The 22,389-nt window shown below is 46.6% G+C and overlaps 1 long non-coding RNA gene across 1 annotated transcript in view; it reads left to right on the forward strand.

The window, feature by feature from the left end:
* Window positions 1-22,389, forward strand: part of LOC121079559 — a 206,735-nt gene that overhangs the window by 17,861 nt on the left and 166,485 nt on the right. The window contains exons 4-5 of the long non-coding RNA XR_005825087.1: window positions 10,854-10,941; window positions 12,033-12,131. This is a non-coding gene — a long non-coding RNA (uncharacterized LOC121079559). The remainder of the gene's footprint in view (window positions 1-10,853; window positions 10,942-12,032; window positions 12,132-22,389) is intronic.

A 22,389-nucleotide genomic window follows, 5' to 3' on the forward strand; every position in this document is an offset into this window, starting at 1 on the left:
TAGATTTGGGGCATGCAAAGGGCAGCCTGAACCTGACCTTTGAAATGACAGAAAGATTGCTGTGGCCACTTTATTATTTCATGGGTGCTTGAACGCACACAAAGCTCACTTGCAGGCTGCTGTCAATAGTGAGCCTGGAGGATATGGGGCTGGGGACCAGGGAGGAAAATTTGGGCTTTGCATGAGTCTGGATGCAGTCACCATCTTGGGAGTGCTGATTCACATGGCAGTGTGTGCAAGGTAAAAGAAAGCAAGGCTGGGTTTCTGGAACTATTATTGCAACAACTCCGGTGAATTAACAGTTTGTTTCATTTGTTATCAACAGGGTCTTTTAACTCAGATTCAGTTTAGTGGTAAACCAGCCCTTTTGCAGTAAGCACACCACCACGTTCCTGTATTTTCCACTTTGGAACAAACAAAAATGAAGTAAGCCCTTTTTTTCTTGTCATTCCAGGCCCTTGTACCAATGTTTCTGCCAGTCCCATAGCTCTGTAGCATTAATGAAATCATTGGATGATGCTCTATGAATTGAAGTTGCCAAAACTCTCTGTTACAACCTTCAGATTAAGTGCTGCTCATCAAATCCTGGAGGTAAGGCAGCTGGGCAAACAGCCTAGAAGCCAGCCCAAGTTAAGGGGGGGCACTTGCTGGGCACCAAATGCCATTTGTGCTCTGCGTTCAAGTGCTCCAGCTGCAGAAGGCCTTCTTTCACAATGCCTGCCCCCAAGGAAGAGTTATTCAGTCTCTGGAGGGAATATTGCAGCAGTTCTCATGTCATTTTTTTCCTGCTGTTTATCTGCTGTCCCCCAAAAGTGGCCAAGTCAGATAGAAGTGAGTTTTCATCTGGAGGAGACATTTCAGAATCCGCTATTATCTTGCTTGGCACAGGGTGGAAAAGCATGATTTTTAGACTTTTCTTCTTTCTCCTTGCTTACAGATTCCCAGGACAAAGGACAGGTTAGTAAATAGCTGTCATGTGGAGGGGAAGAGTAATTTTCACCCTCAGGTTTCCCACTGTGTGGGGGCCAGTGGGCTCCCTCCTGCGTGACACCAAATCTTGCTGTGATTTATTGTAACTGAGAGCATGCAGCTCAAAGTTCTTCTCTCTGTGCTCCCACGGGGCTACAAGTGAAGTGTATTCATTTTCAGGGGATTTCCTTGACTATGGACAATAAAAGGGCCACTCCTGTCAGCTGGCACTCCTCCTGCTGAGGTCCATGCAGTGGCTGGGACAGGTCTTTGGGGCTTTTCCAGATCTCTGCTGCAACGTGATGTGCTGCTGAACCTGCAAGTGACTGAGCTATTGTCCTTCTAAATGCTCCAGGGCTGGGTTTTCCTTCGGAAATCAGGTGTCCTTCTCAGTAAAGCATGGGTAAGGAGGGGTGTTAAATCCTGAATTGGCTTAGGGTGACTGGATTGACAGACGTATCCTCCTGTAGTTACTGCAATGCTCACTGGGGCAGCAGAGCAGATCTTAAAGTTATCTACACATGAAACGAGTTTGGTGTAGCAAGAATAGATCAGAGCAGGAAAAGAGAAATGAGTAAGGAGGAGGGGATGGGAAATAGACTGATGTGTCTTTGGCGGGAAGAAAAGGGATGTGTAAAACAGGCACAGGAACAGTAGATCAAAGTAGCCCAGCAGGAAGAGGAGAAAGAGCAAACTAGTTATTGCATGAACAAAAATATCATCGTGGTTGAGACATGAAGGGAATGACAGGAGGAAAGGAACAGAGATTGAGAGTAAAAAGAAACATTTTCCTCTTAGAAAAGAATAGAAGAAGAGGGATAAAGGATAGGAGTGGGAGGTGAAAGAGAATTAGATAAAGAGGAGGAAGGCTGGAAATAAAGACGCACTAAAATGGTGTCTGCGTGACCCCAGGGGAAGAGCAGCAGCGAGGAGATTTATCTTGAAATTCACTCTGGGCAGCACGTAGCATATCATGAGGCTCAACTCGTACAGGAGCATTTTCTTTCTTTTTTTTGGGGGGGTGGGGGTAGAGGAATATATGTGTATGTTTTTGTCAGGGTGCTGGTTACATGGGATGGGGCTGCAGGAACTGGAGCCCTGGAAGAGGGAGCTGGGGCTTTAGTGTTGAGAGAAAGAGTCCAGGGAAGCATGACCAAGCTGCTGTGGTTCAGTGAACCAGGCAGCATGTGATGACATTTCCCTTAAATCCCTGCCTTGTGATTAGCTTACTCCAAGGGAAGCCGAAACGTCAGCAGCTGCAGCGGCTGGCTGCACAGCGCCCTGCGGGACGCACCTGGGCTGCCTGCCCTTTTGGAGACGGGGTCGTGGGAATCAGAGTGGCTGGGAGGGGGAAATAATCCCAGAAATATACCTTGAAGAGCAAGCAAATTCCCTCAGCACTCTCTCTCCTGCACCTGCCTGGGGGGAAGTTGTGTTTTGAAGGAGTTTTGGTGCTTTAGCAGTCAGGTTCCTGCTCGTGTGGGCAAGCAGCTGCCCAAAGGCAGGGGACAGAAATAAATTAGTGAGGGCACGTGGGAGGAGGAGGAGGACAGGGTGTGCAGTTCTGGCTCGGTGCTGGGGACTGGCAGGGGAGCACAGGGGCTGCAGCAGCTCTGCCTGGCCATTTGCTGCAGTTACCTTGATGGGGCCTGGATCTGGCACCCTCTGCGCTTCAGGGCTCAGGACAGTGAGAGGGGTAGCCAGCATCCTGCCAGCTTCCACTGAGCAAACAGCACTCACAGGCCAAGAGCACTGCTGATGAATCTTATTAAGAAGACAATCTCCCAGCACGTACTTTCCAAATTACACCTGCTTTTCACACCCCAACATTTTTATTTTTATTTTTTAAGTTTGTCCGTTTGTTCATGAGATTTGCAAAGGAGCAAAAAAGTATCACACTGTGCTTGCCTTCTTGCCTTCAGTGTCAGCATCAGGAAGAAAAGCAAAAGGCATGGGGGGAGCTGATGCCAAGTATGAATATATCAGTCCAGCTTCAAATCTTATCTGCCGCTACGCTGCCTGGAGCTGTAGCAGCTAGAAGGTTGCAAGATTTGTGTTCATGTTGTGGCCTTCTCGCATTGAACAGGGTTTGAGCTGAAGCAGACAACTCACATGAAACACATGGTTTATCTGTAGCCAGAATTTATATGTGGGCAGCAGGTTCCAGTTTAGCGTGAACTAAAATTTGCCTGGGCTGTGCAATAAGGACAAGCCTGATGAGCCTTTACTGAAGCCTTTGTACATTACTCAGTTCCAGTGGGTTCTTACCTGCCTTTCCTGCCTCTTTCTGCCTGTTTGGGGTGTCCAAAGCCTACCCTTTTGACAGCTGGAGAAGCTCTTCTCCATGCTGCCCATCTCCTGGGGGCTCATGGGGCAGATATGCCCTCATCCATTATCCTCAGTACCCATTGCTCGGTGGACCAGCCTGCCTTCTCCCCGCTTGGAACCAGCGCTGTTAGTTTGTTGGCTCTAATAATGTTCATTTGAAGCTCTAATGGATATCCACGCAGATAACACGCTAATTTATTAGTTCGGCTCAACAGGGTTGCAAGATGAAAAATGATTGCGGAAGACTTTTAATAAAATTCAAAGGGATTTTATAGGTCTCAAGCCACTTTTAAAATGCAAAAGAAAGCCGAGTATTACTTTGTTATCCCACATAATTCTATCTTGCCTAATGAGGTCTGGAGCTAATCTTTAGCACTCTGCCCTGGGATCAGAATTACTGGAGCAGGTAAACACTGCTAAGTACCGCTCTGCATCTTTGAGTTTTACTTGCACTGTCACTGTGACTTTCTGTTCCTTTCCTCTTATGAACTTTTCATAAAGCTCAGAATAGAGATTATTATGTAAAAATATAGAACTGGCTTCCTGTAGAGACTTGCATGCAATGGCCTCCTTTTCCTCTCTGCTGTGTGTTGGGGGAGAGCACGCGTCTATTTTCACATTGCTTCTCCAAAGGGGCGTAGAGAAACCAGCCCGCAAGGCACACTGCTGGGCTGTGACACTTGTGACACTCATACTACAAGCTCAGTTAGGGCTGTGTGTTTCTTTTTCATGACAGCTTCACCTTTCTTGATCATTTTTTTCAGTTGTCATTTTTTTGGGGGGGGGGCGGGGAGGGAAGGGCAGCAGGAAGTGAGGAGGGGTATACAAATTTGGGAGAGAAATGACCTGTGTAATCCAGTTGAGGAGAGAGCAAAAACTTCTAACCTAAATGTGGGAGGAATATTTATTATCACCTGCTGTGTTTTTTTCTTTTTTTTTTTTCCTACTAGAGACGATCGATGCAGTTTGACAGAGTCAGTGCCAAGGAGGACAGAAAATACAGGCTAAGACTACCAATTACTATAAACTGGTAACCCCACTTGATTCAGTGGAGTCACACTAATCTACACCATCTCAAAACCTGCTTCCCATCTGAGAAGCTGTAATAAACTTTGTCCTTGTCAGCAGTATTTCAGCTCAGATCTCGCCACTAAAAACAAAGCATTAAAAAAGTCAGTCTTGTTAGTGGGTCCTCTTGCTGCTCTTGCAGTTATCCCCTGCCTATATAGGTAGTGCTACAGCTTATTTTGGACTAAGTTAAAAACAAGGTAATCAAACCCCAGTTCTTAGAATAGCTTGGAGAAGCTTATCTACATTTCCAGAAAATTGCACTGTTTCACAGCAGGCTCCACTTTGCTGGTTTCACAATGTGTACGCACCATAACCAACAAGAAAGCAAAACTAGATGAGTTTAGAGTTCATTATTACACTTACTGATTTAATATGGCAGCACATGTATGTCCTGTGTTCACGACAATTTTTTAAAAATTTAAGTATGATGACATTACTAATTTTATCCTGACTGTGTAAGCAGTGCTTGTCACAGTAGTCAGCAGAGCATAGTCGCTTACATGGTTTGGATACTGGAGACAGTTTTGTTAACAGACTGACCCAGTTATTCATTTTGGTCCAATTATTCAGTAATTATAGTGTGACCTGGGGAATATTAGCCATAGCCAAAGCAGTGGAGGTTGAGGTGACCACTTACCAGGAAAACGTAGCTTTCAGGGTGTAATCTGTTTACAAGCATTTAATTGCAGTAAATGAGCCAGGCAGAAGGTGAGGAAGCTCTGAAACACAGAGGAATAATAAATTGACTCATGTTTATTTAAGCATTCATATCTTCTGAAGCTGGGCTTAGCCTGAGGTTACAAGGGTATTAGGACATTTTTGCAAAGCCCCTTCTGCATCACACTTTCTCCCCAGTACTTTAATACAAACCCTTTCTCCCCTTCCAATGGGTTCGGTGCGCTTCTACACCATTTTCTTCACTTCTCCTCTGTGATCTCTGCTGGTGAGTCCTGCACATCTCCTTCCCTCTCCCAACCTGTTCTTTGTATCTCAGTGAAGGCTGCTCTTTCAAGCTGGTTTATCTTCTCCCACCTTGTTTTAATTCAAGTGTAGAATTTCTGTCTCAGTGGTTGAACATGTAAACTGGGATGTATCACTTTAGGCAGGCTGAAACCGGTAATTTCCAGAAGAGTTTAATTAATTAAACATACCCCAAACCCAAATTAATTTTGAGCCAAGACATAAAACACCTGACATAAAATGGATTATTTTGTTGAGTTTTCTTATTGATGAGTCCACATTTAACATTAAACTAAAATCTAAATTAATTTTTTTCTTGCAAAATGTCAACATTTTCATTTTGAAAAATGTCAAAACAAAATGTTCTGACATTTTGGAAAATCCATCTCTTCCCATACCAATTTCCCTTCGAAAAAACCTATCATTAGTTCGCTATTCATACAAATAACCCCATCAGTGTTTTTGGACCTGATTTTTACAACCCAACCTGATGCAGAAGGGCTGTTTATCTCATCTGCTCTTTTGGGTGGGCTGCTCATGTGATTTTAAGCCCAGCCACACTTCAGGATTGCACCTTGCACTGAAGGCTGGGTGTGGGAGGGACGTGCTAAAGGGGAGAGGTGGTCCCATGGCATGTTGGCTCAGGTTTTGTGGGGGGTAACGGCTCCGGTGGATCTTGCATAGCTGCATTGGTTTACCTGTAATTGCTTTCAGGTAACTGTGGATGAGCTTAGCCTGCACCTTACTAATGGGCACTAATAGGCCTTGTTGGCCCTCACTGGCCCCACCTGGGCCTCCAGGAGTCCATTTTAGCTCAGCCTAGACCTCTCTTTCCTTCTTGTTGGTGCTGTAGGGTGTCTCTAGCTTCACCACAAAGAGTAGTTGAACCCATGGGACAAGGAAAGCTGTAGTGGGGTATTTCGGGGTACAGGGATGGGGGACAATGAGGAAGGTGAAGTATACAGGAGCACAGTCATACCAGAGAGGAAAGGCCTGAGGAAAGGCCTTCACCTGCAGCATATGAGTCCCTTAAGAGTAACTCTGAATGGGCCTAGGGGCTGGGCCTGGCCATGTGGCTTCAATGATGCTTGAGAAAGCATGGCTGTGAGGCTCCTCTCGTCTATGGGGCTGCACCGTGGAGCAGCAGAGTCCCATACCAAGTGCTCCCACTTTGGGGAAACAGCCTTTGTTTCCCTGAGTATTGACTTGGAGTCCCAGAAGATGTTCTTGAACTGATAACTGAAGGCCCACAGAAGTGCCTTGGGCTTTTCCTGTCAGGTAAGGAAATACTGTTAATCCTTGTCTTGCAGATGAAGAGAGGAAGTATGTTTCCCTGGCTCTAGCTGATTTTAGCAGTTGCTGTCATTTTTATGATTTTTTTTTTTTCCTGGTTATAGCCCAGAAGTATGTTTTCCCCGTGATTCTCATTTACACCTTGTTGAACAGCACCATGCTGCTCCCTTCTCCCCTGTTGCAGTTCTCCCTTGCACAGCTCCTGCCTGCTGTGCGTTGGGATTATCTGCACCATGTCCCTTACTGCTGTGCTCAGGCAGATAGGATGTGTTGTAGCTGCCTACCACTGGTCTGAGAACCTTTTCAGCTTGTTTTACATTGCACTACAAGAAGTGTGTTCACTGCCCAGCAAATCCCAATAACGCCTCTGAAGCTGTGACAACATGTCGTGGGCTTCATGTTTCAGCTCTGTGTCCGCTTTCCTTCCTGTTGTGTGAGACAAAGGAGAGTGAGCAGTGAAAGCTGTCACATGTGTTAGTTATGGTTTGATCAGCCTTATTTATGATTTCATGATTCAAATGTCTGGCTTGGAAAATGGCAGTGCTGATGGGCTTGGTTTGCTAACAAGCTCACAGAGGATGCCTGCTGGAAGCACTTGCACTGGTGAGGCAGCAGCCTTGTGCTGGCGCAGGCAGCAGCTCTCGAGGGAGCTGAGCAAGGTGACCCACGCACTGTCTCATTCCTGTGATTTATCCGAGACCCAGGTACACTTTCTCCCTTGACATTGTCTCCTATAGTTTATGCCATCTCTGCAGTCAGGGTGAAGCAGTGAGGAACATGTAGTTATGAGATTTCCTAATCCCTTCTGGTGCAGAGCCGATCCTCATTGGCATGCGTGTGTTTCATGGGCTGCAGAGCGTGGGTGGTCTGCACGTGGGGCGCGTTAAGCAAACTGACAGACACCGGCACGCCGCTAGTTGTGGCTCCCATAAAAGATGCATTGCACATATGGTTGGAGTGTGTATGCCCTGTTTGTATTCATTTATTGATCGGCCTGTAGGCGGCTGCAATAATTAGCCGTACCGAACCCACAAGACCCAGGTCTGTCGGATGCAGCTCTCATTTATAGGAGCCCTCAGCCAGGGTGGGCTATGAGCGATCGTGCTGGTCAGGCAGCGCCGGGAGCATCGGTGGCTGGGGTAGGAGAGGTTGGTCATTACATTCCCTTCCTGACGTCTGGCATCCCAAGCATTTATGCGTCTGTCTTAAGCTGTGGATTGTTCCAGCGTCTCGAGTTAACCCTGGGCTTAGTTCAGCTCCTATTAAAACTTGTGAAAAGATTCCCATCGTTTTCTGTTGCAACTGGGCTTCCTAGTTTGCCTTTCACTGCCTGAAGAACAGATTGATCACATGGGATTTGCAGCGGAAAACTAATCTGTGCCAAAAAATGTAGACAGCTTTGCAAGAGCAGACATTTCAAATTGCTGGGCTGCAAACTACTTGGAGCAACTTGTAAAACCATCTGAAATGGAAATATTTTTCTCATTTTGAATAGTTTTTTTTTTTTAAGTTAATCTGTAAATGAAAATAATCTTTTGATGTTCAAAGAGGGTATACTTGGCTTGGGCTGAGATTTTATGGTGGGTTTAAGACTATCTAAGTGAAGGCTTCCGGTGAAGGGAAAATCTGTGTCTTGTTTTGTACGGGGTCTGGCTCTTGTGGTGCTTCTTTTGCGTTCACAGTTCTTAGATGGGACACTGACCCTCAGCATCTGTGTGAAGGTTTTCATGTGTGTGTGTGTGGAGTAAACCCTTCTGCAGCAAAGTAACCTTGATGTGTTAGTGTATGTTGGTGTGTTTCTCACGTGAAGATGTTGCGTATATAAAGGGAGCTTTCTGAGAACCAGCAAAGCAGTGGATTTCAGACCACTGAGGACACCCCCAGCTTCTCCAGGTGTGGGGTAGCAGATGCTGTGGCAGAAGTGCTTGGGGCTGGGCAGCTGCCCCCGTGTGCTGGCTGGACGTGGGGGAAGTGACCCGAGCTTGTCTGGCCGCTGGCTCCTCAGCACTTGAGGCCTGCCATGAGGCCTGCAGTGGTGAAGGGTAGTACAGAGAAGGGAAGTGAAACGAGAAAAAAGAAGCTGAGGGAGTATTTTAAAGAAATGGGTGTTCCTCTCATTCTGTAAGAGGCTACGACCAGAGTTGAGCCAGTGGCCTTCTCTGAGTCCCCTGCTCCCAGTACACGACTTCTTTCAGTTCCTTCTAGATACTTGCAAAGCAGGAAGGCCCAGCTTGGCCTGCTCCAGGCCTCATGGTCACCTTCAGGAACAGCGGCTTGGCCCTGAATTGGTAAGGAGTTGTCCCGTTGTCTGTACGTTCCCTGCTCAGCAGGAAGCAGAAAAAAAGCAAAGGAAGGTCATCTGTACAGCAAAAGGCACTGAGAGGACTGTGTGTCAAAGCCAGGCTATCATTTCCCATCACCTTGCAGGCTGTGTGGGTGTTAGTGTCAGTTAGTCTCTTAGACTGCAGTGAAGGTCATCTGAACTTTAATATGATTCATCTGGTGTTTGTTTTTTTTTAAACTCTGCTAGTGAGCAAAGCCCCACAGCGATATTTCAGGGAAACTCAGACCGTGGTGCTGGGCAGAGCATGACTGTGACTTGGGCTTCCCGTCTGTGAAGCAAGCTGAAGGCTACTGGCCTTCACTGGGGGGGGGGGGGGGGGGGGCGGGTCTGTGAAGGAAAGCTACAGGAGAGCTGGGAATTTTGATATTCCCAAGTGTTTGGAGAAAGGGAAGCAGCATTTGGTCCCCCCTGCTGTAAAACCTCTCAGATGAAGCCTGTGTGGGTGGAGCTGGATCCCACAATACCTGCCTAAAATAGGTAGGAGCCTGTTTTATGTCTTCATATATCCCTGCACAGATGCAGCAGGAGTAGGCCTGGGAACAGAGACAGAATTGAGGGGTACTATTTCTCAAAGCATGTGTCCAGACTGCCGTAAAGTATTCCCCTAGCATTTACAGGAGGACTTTTCCTCTTTTTTATTTATTTATTGCCTGCCTAATGGTTTCAGCCTTATCGCAAAGTATGATAGCAGCATATCACTGAAGTATAGCTTGCAGACTGCTACTGCAGTCACAAGTAAGTAGTAAATAGCCCATTCAGAAAAAAATAAATGCAACTTTTATCAGTGTGTCCATGGTACCGTATGTCCAATTTGGGATTGATCACTCATGCAGAAAAGCTAATAATGCTAAGTACTCTGCTTTCAGACTCCATAGTCAGAGATAGGATAGGTGACCTCTGCTTGCCCCACAAGCCTGGCACTGTGCTGCTTCATCAGTTGCCAAATTTTGTTTGTTTAAAGAAGGCGGTAGATATGGAGAGCAAGAGATAAAAGGAGGAGAGCAGGATAAAGAGTTTTAGGCTTGATTAAGAGAACTCCAAAGGTGAGGAGATCTAGTCCCTCCATCTTCTAAAGCTGTACCCAAACTAGTGTAATTCCTCTTTAGGACTGCTGTGTCAGACCTGAGGAAGATAACAAATGTTTCTGGAGAGGCAAAGAAAAACCCAAATCCTTTTGCATGGGGTTTCCAAACATTTGCACGTTTGACTGCAAAGAACAGTGTGAAAAATGTGAAGCATCTGCAGTGCCTTGCCATGGCTCCTTTCAAGAGAAGCTGTTTCCACTGAATGAACAAATGGTTAAATAACTCCTGCCTAGATTCTTCTTTTCTGGACTTTAATGGAGAGAGAGAGAAGTTTCAACCTCCCGATGCTTGCTGTTTGTAGTAGGGGGTTGAGGTTCATTGGTGATTTCTGGTCTGGTCCTATGGACATGGTATTTGTGGTTCTGGGCTGTCCAGGATCTTTGAACGTTTTTTTGTCGTTTGGCTCATTTGAATGGAGGTTTTAGATTAGGGTATTTTTGGCACACTGAAGTGACACATGAATCAGGTGGAATTTTGTGCTGCAGTGTTTAAAGAAAAAAATGAAATTCCATTCTCAGCATTGCTAGAAATTACTGCAAATGATATACCTGTATCAGCAGTTTATTTGACAACATAACTACAGATTGATGACAACTATATATATATATAAAAAAGGGAAAGAAAAAAGGAAAAGAAGACATTTTGATTATATGTTAGCATCCTCAAGAATTAGAGAGAGGAAAAAAAGCTAAGAAATGAGATATGGCTTCAATCTTTGCAAATGTTCTGTAACAGTAAAGGACTAAAATCTTCCCTTAATATAGCTGAAAACTGAGGTCTCGCTGTCTTCTAACTTGGTACAGGTGCTGAGAACAGGACAGTTCAGAGTGACAGTTTCTTCAGAGTTCTGCAAAGAATTGGATGCCGTGGGAGGAAGCACAAAGGCATAAGGTTGGTGCTCAAGAAGAGCTGTGTTAATCTCTCTAGGATTTTACAATGTGTAGATTAGCTCTCAGGAATAATGGAGTTTCTTAATAAACAGCCAGTCTCTTGACCTTGCTTTGTGCTGTCAAACAGTTGGGAAAATTAAAATAAACATTACCCATTCTAAATTTTAAACATAATGAAAGAGAGAATTACAAGGTATTGGCCAGCCCTTTCTGCAAACTTGGAGAGTTGTTGCCAAAGGGAAGAGTGATGTGAACATTTAGGAACTGGTATGGACACTGCTAAATAGTGGTTTTGTGATGGGGAAAAGCAATGTATTTTGGCCCTTGCATCAGCATGCTGGAGTTATGGAGACCTCCCAGAACAGGCAGAAAGCTTCTCCAGTGCCTAGCTGCCATGGGCACCATACCCCGCATCCATTTCTAATCCTGAAATCCCAGTGTAACCCCATAAGGGAGAAGGTAGGACATTTTCCAGTTGATCCATTCTGGACAGCTTTTTGCCTGTGAATTATACAGAGGTGCCTGATAGAAGCTTATAATAGCTCTTTGCCTAAATATTTCTGTTGGATTCAAGAATCAAATACCTGTTTAAAACGTCCTTCCAAAATTGTCTGCAGACTTCTTCTCCATTATAATTGATCCCAAATAGAGAGTCTCATGCATGGATAACAGGTGCCATAGGAAACCTTTATACCTTCATAAAAACACATACCAGGCAACAGCAAGGACTGCAAAGATGTTACTATAAAGGGCAGCATTTTAAGGCATTTGGACTCCTTTTCGGCTATTTTCTATTATAGCAACACAGTGTTTCCCGTATTATTTTTGGCTTGTTTTTCAGTGGGCTAAATGGCCTAGAGGTACCAGGAGTCTGGCCTTTGTATGAAGAAGAAAGCTAAGATTTAGCGCAAAGATTTATCTTCATGAGCTAGGGAAAAATTCCCTTCTTTATGATGGGTCCAGCCCTTTAAAGCCTCTGAAAGGAAACCAAATATCTTTAATTCCCAGGAGACATCTCAGAGGATCAGAGCTAAACTGTTACTCTCTGAACTATCAGATGCTGAGACCTCTGCATGACCCTTTGTGTTTCAGCATCTAGAGGCTGTGGATTCCCCAGAAGAACCTATTTCCCTGATAACTAGAGGCTGAACAAGAGCGCGTCGTTATAGAGGTTTAAATAACCCACATAAGGTCAGCTGCTGCTTAAATCCTTACTACCAGGTCTGTAGATATTTTTGCTTTGTTTCTAAGCAAGCTGAGAGTCCCGGTGCCAAAGGGCAACATGTAAATTGTGCTGTTATTCTGCAGTGTGCAAGGTAATAAATGGTGCTGTCAATTGTTTTCACTCAAGTGACAGATTTATTCTCTTCAGAATGAATAACCAGGAACGGCTATTATTGCAAAAAATTCACTCTGTATCATCTTATGCCTGTTTAACAAATAATGCTGAAGTCTAATTGCCTTACTACATGGCCAAGCATCTATGACTTAATGGTTTTTTTATTGAAGATGTGTAATTTACCATTGCTTTTTGATGTGCCATCAGATCAAATGTCTCCATGAATCACATTTGCAATCTAGCACCACTTGTCCCAAAGGAATGCTCTTTGTCCCATTCTTTTCTAGTGATATGGCTAAAAAGAGTCTTCTCCAACACAAACTATTAAGCTTCTGTTTCCGAATTTCTAGACTGAAATTCCAGCTCCTGACCAATCCATTGAAGTTTAGTAAATGGGTTGCATGTGGGAGTGTACAATATTTTATAGTACTATCAAGGAGTGGTTTCGGATCTCAATAGCTCTATTTCCAGAGGAAACCTGGTGTTAGCCTGGAATTGGATCCTGCAGCTCTGCCCAAGCTCCTCTGAAATCTGACTGCAGCCGTTCCAACTAGAAATTGCTGTTGCTGGTTAACATGTCACCTCAGGATACAAACCTTATCACTGCTTTCAGATTTCGTGATTCAGCAAAGCCCCCTCTTTTCTGTAAGCTTGTTTTCCATTTTTCCCAATCAATGTTGCAATCTTTTTAATGTATTAGTAAACACGTGAGGAGGTTAGAAATTGTCTAAAACTGAAAAGCTTACACAAAGCTTTCGCTCCAACGATGTATTTTAGAAAGAGCTAATTGCAGGCAAGTGTTGTTGAATTTAAGCTTGGTTTCTTTTTAAAACAATACAGCTCCCGTGTGCCAAAAAGGTGACAGAACACAGACAGAACTTCTATCTGCAACAAACTTCTTGCTTACTTGTAGCTATTAAGATCCATTGTGGCTAAGAGTGCAGTGAAGTGGTCACAAAAAGGTCATCAGAGATGGGAACAGAGGTGTCACAGACAGTTCGTGGGCCATCCACTGTTGCACTACCAGTGTACTACAAGCGTCCTCTGCTATGCGGAGTTGGGGAACAAGCAGGTTTTGTACTGGTGTAATGGGCTGAATTAGACATGCAGAGATTTAATTTGAAGTTGTTCTGAATGGTCACGTTGAGCTCTCTTCTAGTTAAAGATGTCTTAACTGGTATAGCTTATTTGATGTCTTTAGTTGTGTTTTTACAACAACATCAAACTACATTAGTCATCCTGGTGTAGTTACAACAGTATGACTTTTCTGGGGAGATAAATTTTTAGCAAATGCTTACCACCAAGCTTGCATTTGCATTTCTTTATTACAATGATGTTTCATTAATAGACTTTCTCAAGCAGTAAAAAAGCCAAGGTCTGGTTTGCCAGTAGATGGGGGTTAAAAAGGGGAAATACAATGGGGAAATAAAAATAAGGGATACAAGTAGGACAGGAACTGTGACTTGCTTCTGCTGACTTCTGGATGACTGTCATGCACTGCTGGTGGCACCCTGAGCTGGTGTGCCATTGCTGTTGTCATCCTGTGGGGCTGGGGGTGGGACACCTGAAGCCCCATGACTGGGAGTGGAGAGCCTGACTTGTCAGAGGAAGCATCTCTAAGGGTGCTCTGTTGAGAATCCTCACCCAGCAAGCTGTTCTTTGGCTAAAGCAATTTGCTAGCAAATCCCAGGCACCAATTATTTTGTTCTGTTAAAACAAATCTCCAGGAAATTCAGCTACAAACTTTTCCTATCGCTCAGCTCTTATCTTGCTCTATTGCAATAACTACTTGATGACCTCAGTAGGGGCCTTGAATCTAGTAATCAGTTCTTCAAGTGTGCAACAAAATCCCTTTTTTTTTTTTTTCTTCTTCTAAACAACTGCAAGTAAAAAGAGGTTGTCTTGACCTTTTGTCTGTTTTGACAAGCAGAGGGCCTTGCCCTCCTCCTCTGCATGCTGATGTGCTCTTTGAGGGTCCAGTTGGAGGATGTAGTTTGCATCTCCAGACTCCTGCCTTGGCTGGGAGATGTCTCACGTAACTGTCTGGCAAAGCAAAGGAGGAAACTATATCCATGGCCTGAAAGGTAATACGGGCTGGTTAGTTTTATTTAGGATACCACAAAGAAGTTCAGCTGGTTGGTTTGCACAGATAACTTTTAGCTCCTGTTTAGCCTGGGTGAGGCGAGTAAATGATCTGCGTGATTCACCTGGGGAGATGGCCTGATATTACCTTGATAGTTTAGCACCAAGAAGCCAATGATGCTGATAACCTCTTTGCCTGGCAGTATGCCTCTGCTTGGTGTGGAACGGGTTAAATTGCAGCCAGTGACAGTGCAAACTCCGGGGCTGCAAAGCATTTGTCTGAGCACTGGGACTGTCCTTATCTTTACAGTGAAATATTATCCCTTCATGGTTAACAACTAGCAGCAAACCTGCTCATTGTGGAAGCAGTTTGGCGTAATTAGCCGGTTAAAGAAGTCTGCCTATTGATTAACTGAACTAAATGACCCATAATTAACAGCGCAACTGTGGAGCTAATCTATTTGGTGGTGCTTTCCTTCCTCTTAAAGATTTGGAACCTGCAGGTCTGTTCATTATTAGGGGATGGGTTGGTGAGGAGTCCGCATCATCTGGTAATTGAGTCAGTGTGCCCCCGCGGGGCTCTAAAACACACGCTGATGCGTTAAAAGAGGCTTGCTGGCAGACTGCTTGTATCGCTCGGACCGCAGAGGTACCAGCGTGAGTCCTGTTGGCTCTGGGCATATTTCTTTGCTTTCTGGGAGTGCACGGGAACACCTGCTCCGGATCACCTCTGGTTTATCGAGGCTGTAGGAGTCAGCTTCAGCCCTACAAGCAGCCACGCAGGCATGGGCTTCTGTGCACTAAGTCGTGCTGCCATTAGAGGTCCCTACTGGCTGCAGGGAGACCCAGGCCAAGCCTGGGCCCTGGTTAACAAGACAAAGCTGGAGCTGAAGTTGTGTGGAAGGCATTCGCTTGGTTAGCTTGCACTATTTCCTTGTTAAAAGCTTCCCATTTATGGTTGTGACTTACTTCTAGCATGATGACAAGTCTCTGTGAGACATATCCAAGCTGCAGCTTAACTTGAATAGTTTAGAGGAGTTCTAGGCCTGAATACTATTGAATTTCTCATTGCTGTCTCTGTAAAATGCTACGTTATTCTCATTCTTTTCCAGATGTCCTATGAAAAATTACGCTGAAGTAAGTTCATTGCTCTGCCCTCACTTTGATGTGATGTTATTAAAACTGAAAGCATTAATTCCCCCAGTCCGTGGTGAGACCACCCAGCCTGTTTTGTACTGGCTGGTACCACTGCTGTACCAGGCTGAGTTACTGATAAAGTTAAGTTACGGTTTCAAGTAGTTGGAAAGAAAACAATGATATTTTCTGAAACTCAGGTCTTATCTGCCTCCTTTTCCCAAGCAATCCCTCAGTAAAACAGAAGTAGGAATCTGAGCGGATTGGTTTTTGGAGAGTTGAGTTTACAGCTAAACGAGCTCTTAGGCATGAGCCTTTCCTCAGTTGGGCCCACTGGAAAAAAACAGAAATATTTCAACTGACTTTACTGGGTGTTAGAATAGGCCCCCCAAATCCTCATCCTCTCCCGCACAGTGAAAGGCTTTAGACTGTGTGCTTTCCTGGCACAGAAGGGGGATTCTTTCCCTAGGATGTATCCCTTAATCTGTGAAACCTTTCAGCCAACCACAATGAAGAATGCTGGCCACAGCACTTGCTCTGCCTGTGTCCTCAGCCTGAACCAGCAAAGGAGCCTTTCAAGAAACAGCTGGAGATCTTTGTCCTTGCTCTGGTCCTACAGCAGCGACTGAGATGCCTGCTGGTGCCGTGGTGGGGGGTGCATCTGCTGGAGACAGCAGCTCTCCAGGTGCACCAGCATCTGGGGCTGGGGTGAATTTAGCAGGTCTGTACCCTGCAGGAGATGAGTCCAGCTAAGCGTCTGACCATGATCCAGGAGGTGGTCTTGGTCATGATGGTGGGAAGTGGGGAACAGCAGGCTGTTTTCTTTGCCCAGCTGCAGGAAGCTGCGGTGCCACTGACATCACCTCCCAGCTGCAGATTCCAGCAGCAGCTCACACATTTGTCTGACTGCAAGCCTGCTAAGCAGCAGTGAATTAGCTCCCGGCAAAGATGCAAGAGAGCTTAGTGTTGCATGAAATCTCCCAGGAGCTCTCCATGGGCTTCCCTTGGCTGACACCAGGATCAGACCCTGGGAAAGCACAAAAGATTGAAATGCCTGCTGCCAGCCAGCAAGAAGGCCCTCGGTTGTAATCTGGTTGGGAAGAGATGACGTGTCTCCTCTCCCCTCCTTTGTAGGAGTGGTACTTGCTGTTTTTATGGTGCTTTCTAAAAGTTCAGGTTTACTCCATGTGGTGTAGGAGCTTTTATTTTGGTGGATAGGCAGTTGGTGACCATTTGCTTTCAGTAGTTTGCAGAGCCCCCAGCAAAGCTTGAGCAGGAGGTGTTTCATTCTTTCTCACTCCATATGTATTTTATGTTGTTAAAGAGGCGATGACTGTATCAGCAGTCAGTTCTTAGCAGATCACCTTTATACCTCACGTATCCCCATGCAGCTTACAGATACTCTTAAGAGTGCCTTGCTTGCATAACACAGCTTTAATAGCTATAACAAGGCAATTAGTACGTCGTTCCACTTGAACTTTAGCGTAGTAATTGGCAGTAAGTAATCCCGCTCTGCTGCTGTACACAGCCCATGTTGTGAACAAATATCAGAGCAGCCCTACTTGTCAAAAGGGGGGAAAAAAAAAAGTCACAGCTGCTGATCGTGGCAAAAGGGGTGGATTTGGCATTGATGCTGCGTGATGCCTGACGTGCTGTGGGCACCAGAGCTGCTCTGTAAGTGCTGGGAGACCTCTCGCTAGATGTGGCATCAAGATCCACCATGTATATGTGACCTAAGATGAGTGGGGTGCTGGTGTGGGCGTCCTCGGAGCTGGGGGGCTGCTTCAGCTTTCTTGTGCAGGGGGGAGGTCTTGTGATGGGACGTTCTGGTCTTGTGGTGCTTCCTGCAGGGCATGTGCCTGCATCGGTCAGAGCAGGGGTATCCTCAGCAGCTCTCCTGGGACCCTTCCTGCCACCCTGAGCTGCATCCGGGTGGAATCAAAATGCCATCTCCTCGTGCCTGTTAACATAACCACTGTAGTAATTGTTTGTCCCCTGTGGGTGTTTTAGCCCGGGTGCTGTGCACCTCATGGCAGGCACTGCATGGTCACACCATCTAAAACAGCTCTGCCTCCCAGGGGAGGGGACACGTTTATCCCCCAGCGTGGTACTGACAATCTCAGAAGAGATTCATCCTCCTTGCTTAGCAAGAGATTGGTGTTGGAAAAGGGACCTGTAGGTAGCAGCAATCCTCTTTGGTAGCCAGCGAATAAGAGCCTTGGGGGGGCCAGCAGAGCTGAGAACAGAATAAGGCTTGGAGCCAAGAGCAGAATAAGGCTTGCCTCTTTTGCAGTGTGAAGCGCTTAACCCCAAACACTTCTGAGTTTACACATGAGTTTCCAGTCCTGTTGCAGGGAGGTTGGAGGGAAATGCAGGCTGTAACACAGCTCTGTGATCTCAGATTTGACACCGAAGCTGTGCTCTAATGCCTACAGGGTACATACACCCCGTATCGGGGAAGCGTTCACTTCCCATGACGGATGGGGTGGGTGCCAGCAGACAGCTTCTGCGTCTGGGAGCTGAGAGGTGCTGCCCGTGCAGGCTCCTGGCTCTGCAGAAGCTGCTGCACGTGTCAGGGGAGCTATTCCAGACTGTCCTAACCATGCCCACGTGCCTCCAAAGAGGAAAGGAGCGGGAGGGAGGAAATACTTTAAACCCTGATTTCTACTGCGATCATGTCCTGTCTCTTCTACCCTTCTGAATATCTGAAATTTAGGTTGTTGAGGCTTTTTTGCTAGCGACTGTGTTCAGCTTGGTGAAGTGTATAGGCATGAAAGACCATTTACCTTGGGGAGCTTGTGATCTGGAGAAAACAGGAAATGATATTTTGGGCAGTACTACAGCAGATATATATAGATATATATATTTTTTTTCTTGACTCCGTGCTTTTGAACAGAATCAGTTTTTTAGGACCAGATGTATAACGATTTATCCTATTTTTTTGTGAATTTTTATGACGTGGACACAGTAAAAATGTTTCCAACCAAGGAGGGTGAGGAATATATTTCCCAAACTTCTGAGGTAACACTCAAGCGCTGATTTTGATAACAGTTACAGAAAGTTTCCCCTGGGATGGTTATTGGCCACGTGCGTCGTGGTAACGGTGATGGAAACCAGAGTTCCCGGTGCCGGGTGCTGAAGCTGCGGCGTGAAGGATGCCCCCATCTTCCAGAGCTTGTGCTCTGGGACAGCAGCTCAGGGCCTGGGGTGGGGAAGGCACCAGAGGCTGGGTGATGGGTGGGGAGTCCCCAGCACCCTGTGTCTGACTGCAGCCCACGCGGAGCTGCCCCTCCGTGCTGCATGCAGCCCTGTGTGCCCGGGGGATGCGCTGGCAGCGCTCCTGCCGTGCGCCTTGGAGAAAGCCCCGAAGACCAATTTATAAGAATTTCCTGGCCCAATATCTTAGGAAAGCTCTGCGAGGCGGCGGGTCTGCGAGCGAACATCAGGTGCACAGGGGAGTAAGGGAATAGGAAGGGAAATGTGTCCAGAGCTCCAGGCGCTGCTCTCCTTCAAACCAAATTCCTCCAGCAGCTGGATCCCCCACTGCTCCTGTTCATAAAAAGCAAATGACTTCTCAGATTTATTAGTTACCTCCAGGTGCAATTTATCAATTCCAGGCTAGGCCCTGCCTAGGCAGCTGGGGAGAGGCCTGTGTCTTTGATTAATGTGCTATCCCACACAATGGTGGCAGATTTCTTACTGGGATTTAATTCTAACAGATTCTTAAAAATAACAAGAAGCATATTCAGCAAGCTGTTTAAGAGGACACAGAGCCGAAGCATAGTTCATTCTCAAAAGCTTTGAAGTCTTTGCAGAAGGAACTGAGGAAACCTTCATTGAAGCTGGGGAATGGGTGATAGGTAAATGGAGAAGGGGAGAAAAAGGGAACAAATCCAACAGCTCATAATGGAAACAGGAGACAGTGTTTTCTAGACAGAACAGAAGCAATAGGAAGCAAGATCTCAAGAATAACCAAAAGGTTAAGGACTGGGCTTTTGTGAACAGAAGGGATTCCTCTAAATGATGTGAATTTTGGTTGTGAAATCCTTGTGAGAGGGTGGAGGAAAATCCAGTGGAAGAAAATCAGAAAAACTGGGAAAATTAGTAGCAAAAAAGAAAAAATCTTCAAAATTTGGACTCTAGCATGGAAAAACGCTGATGCTTCAATGCATCCCTTCCTTCTTTCCTGATGGTGTGTCCTCCACAAATATGCAGGACTACATCACGAGCATGTCTTTTTCCATCTTTAGTTTCTTCTCCTTTTAGCCACAGCCAAACCCGAAAATGTTATGTGCAGACGTACCTTTTGGAGCCTAAGCCAAGATGAATTCTTGATCCTTTGGCCCTTTCTTTCACAGATGGAATTACACTCACTTGTCCCTCCTTTTCAGCTATACCAAAGCAGCTTTCGACCGGTTTTATGTCAGCACAGGCCCACATCAAGGCAAGGGTAGGGTGGTTGGTTGTTTTCCAGTGGTGTTAGGATGCTGGAGCAAGGTGGCTTACAACAATCCCACCACCACCATCCTGTCTCCTCCATGCCTGCGTTGGCTGCTGACGGCCTTCCCAGGAGCTGCAGTGTGGATGTCAGTGTGACAGTGTTTTTGCACCCTTGTTAAGTAAGAACATCACAACCCAGTTAAAGGGCAGCACACTCCAAGATTTCAATGCATATTTATGCCATCTATTTTAGGTATCTACTTTCAGATCCTTCTGTATGGTCAGTGCAAAAAAAAGATGCACATCTCTGGAAGGTGACTCACAGCACCTAAAATAGACGCCTGCTCTCAGACATCCTCTCTCTGCACTAATTATAGCAGGAGGCTGGAGAAATTAAGATCCTCATTCCAACGTGTGGAGGCTGGTGCATGCAGGAAGGACCATTAATACTCTTTGTTTTCCTCGACACAGTGAGTGAGATGCCTGGGGTGCCTGCAGGTTTTCTGCAAGCCAGCTCGTTGGGTTGTATCTTCACTGCACTGTTTCTGCAAGCTCTGGAGAAGGGTGTTGAAGCAAGGAGCACAGGGTGGATTTGCCCCATCGTGTTCACCCTTCAGAGCAGGGATGTCACAGCTCAGGCTGGCACAGCCTGGCATTTCTCCCCCCTTTGACCCCCACTTTGCATAGGTGCCTTTGGAGCCACAGTTGAAAATTAACCCAAGAGGTAGCCATTTGTAAGCCAAGCTGACAGGAAATTGCTGGCTTTGTGCTGAAGAAGTCATTACCTTAAGCTTTATTGCTGTGTGCAGAGTTTACTTGTGACAAAGTAAATGTTCAGAGATGTCTGTAAATAGGGCTGGGATATTGCTGCGTTAACAGCTCCGTGGTAAGCCATCAATCAGCAGAACAGTATGCAAGAAAACATTAAATGCCACTGCTGTAAACGCAGAGCCTCATCCAGGCACGCGCAGCCGCGCATCCCACCCGCTCGGCGCCAGCGAGCTCGGGATCGCAGGGTCTCCCCTGGCAGAGCAGAGCACATTTCTAAGATGGATTTTTAGAGGGCTGCCTGAAGCATGTCTGTGGATACACGTGTTATAGAGGCTGTTTGGGCCTGGAGGTGTGTGGACTTTGGGTTTGATGCAGGTTTACACCAGGCTCCTGGCTGGCCTGCTCTGCATGCTGCCAAAGGTGGTGATGTGATGGTGGCTGGCTGCTGGTCAGCTCCCCGGGCTGCGTGAGCTGAGCGGGGTAATTCACAGCCCCGACGTGTCCTTAGAGGCGGTGATGCCGTCTGGGGACGGGGAGCAGGGAGCACTGGGCTGAGTAGGGCAGATAAAAGCTGACAAGCTACCAAAGGCACCACATTCATGGATGGAGCAGCATTGCCTTTGAGCTAGCGTGACAGCTCGGTTTCCTTTGGGGTTGCTCGGGATGGGGTTGGTTTTGGTCCTTCCACATTATGGAAGAGAAGGGGAGGGGGGTTTGTTTCCATAGTGCCAGCGTAGACCTCATTTAAAATACATGAGGTAGAAGGATGCACCACCTGAACTGCAGGAGAAGCTGTGCTGCAGGGGGGATGAAATGCACGTCCTGAGAAGCGGTCGATGCCTGCGTGGTAGGAGCGTGTTGCAACAACCTCGGTGGTGCCCAGGAGGAGCAGCGCCCCTCCACCTGCTGCTCCCCGGCTGCGGGGTGGAGGTGTCTGGCAGCCAGGCGGCTCCGGCTGCACTGCCTGAGCTCTCCTCCAGCTCGCGGAGCTCTGGCAAGCGAGCGATGTGGCTTTCTGGCTTATCTGTGTTTTCTCAGGGTGGCCGGCAGCCTGCCTTTACGCCGTCTGAGCACTTCAGGATGTCTGGAGCTTTTTATGCGCTCCTATTCTCAGCCAGCCTCCCCCTTCTGATGTCATTTTTTTTTGGCCAAAACCGCGGCAGCCCTCTGCAAGCACGTGTTTCTGGCCTCTTCCTGCTTCTGCCCCTCGTGTGAGTGATAAGGGCAGATGGAATAAAAGTGCATTGCTTGGGGGGTCACGGGGGAAAACCGGAGGAATTTCCAAGGCATCGGCTGTGAACGGCTGGACCCCGCTGAGCAGTGGGCAAGGAAGCCGCTGTTTTACAGTGACTGCTTCCTCTGGGATGGCAGAGCTGCTGCATTCGGGGGCTTCTGCAGGTGCTGCAGCCTAGGCTGGTGTGGGAAGGGGAAAGGAAGGGTTGAGAGGTGACAACATAAATCAGGTGCTGCTGCAGATTTCCTCTTGCAGCCCTTGCCTGTCCTGTGCCCTTGTGTTGTAGGGTTTTGTATAGGCCAATAAAGCCATGTTTCCCCATAATGAAACACTGATATGGGCCTGACAGACTCTGCCAGTGCCAGAGGTGAGGGCTGTGGTGTGCTCCTTGCCCAAGCCCAGGCTGGGATCGCACACCCTGGGGGAATGCAGCGAGGCAGCTGTTGCCC

The sequence above is a fragment of the Cygnus olor genome, chromosome 17 (assembly GCF_009769625.2).
Source record: "Cygnus olor isolate bCygOlo1 chromosome 17, bCygOlo1.pri.v2, whole genome shotgun sequence".
Classification (NCBI taxonomy): Eukaryota; Metazoa; Chordata; class Aves; order Anseriformes; family Anatidae; genus Cygnus; species Cygnus olor.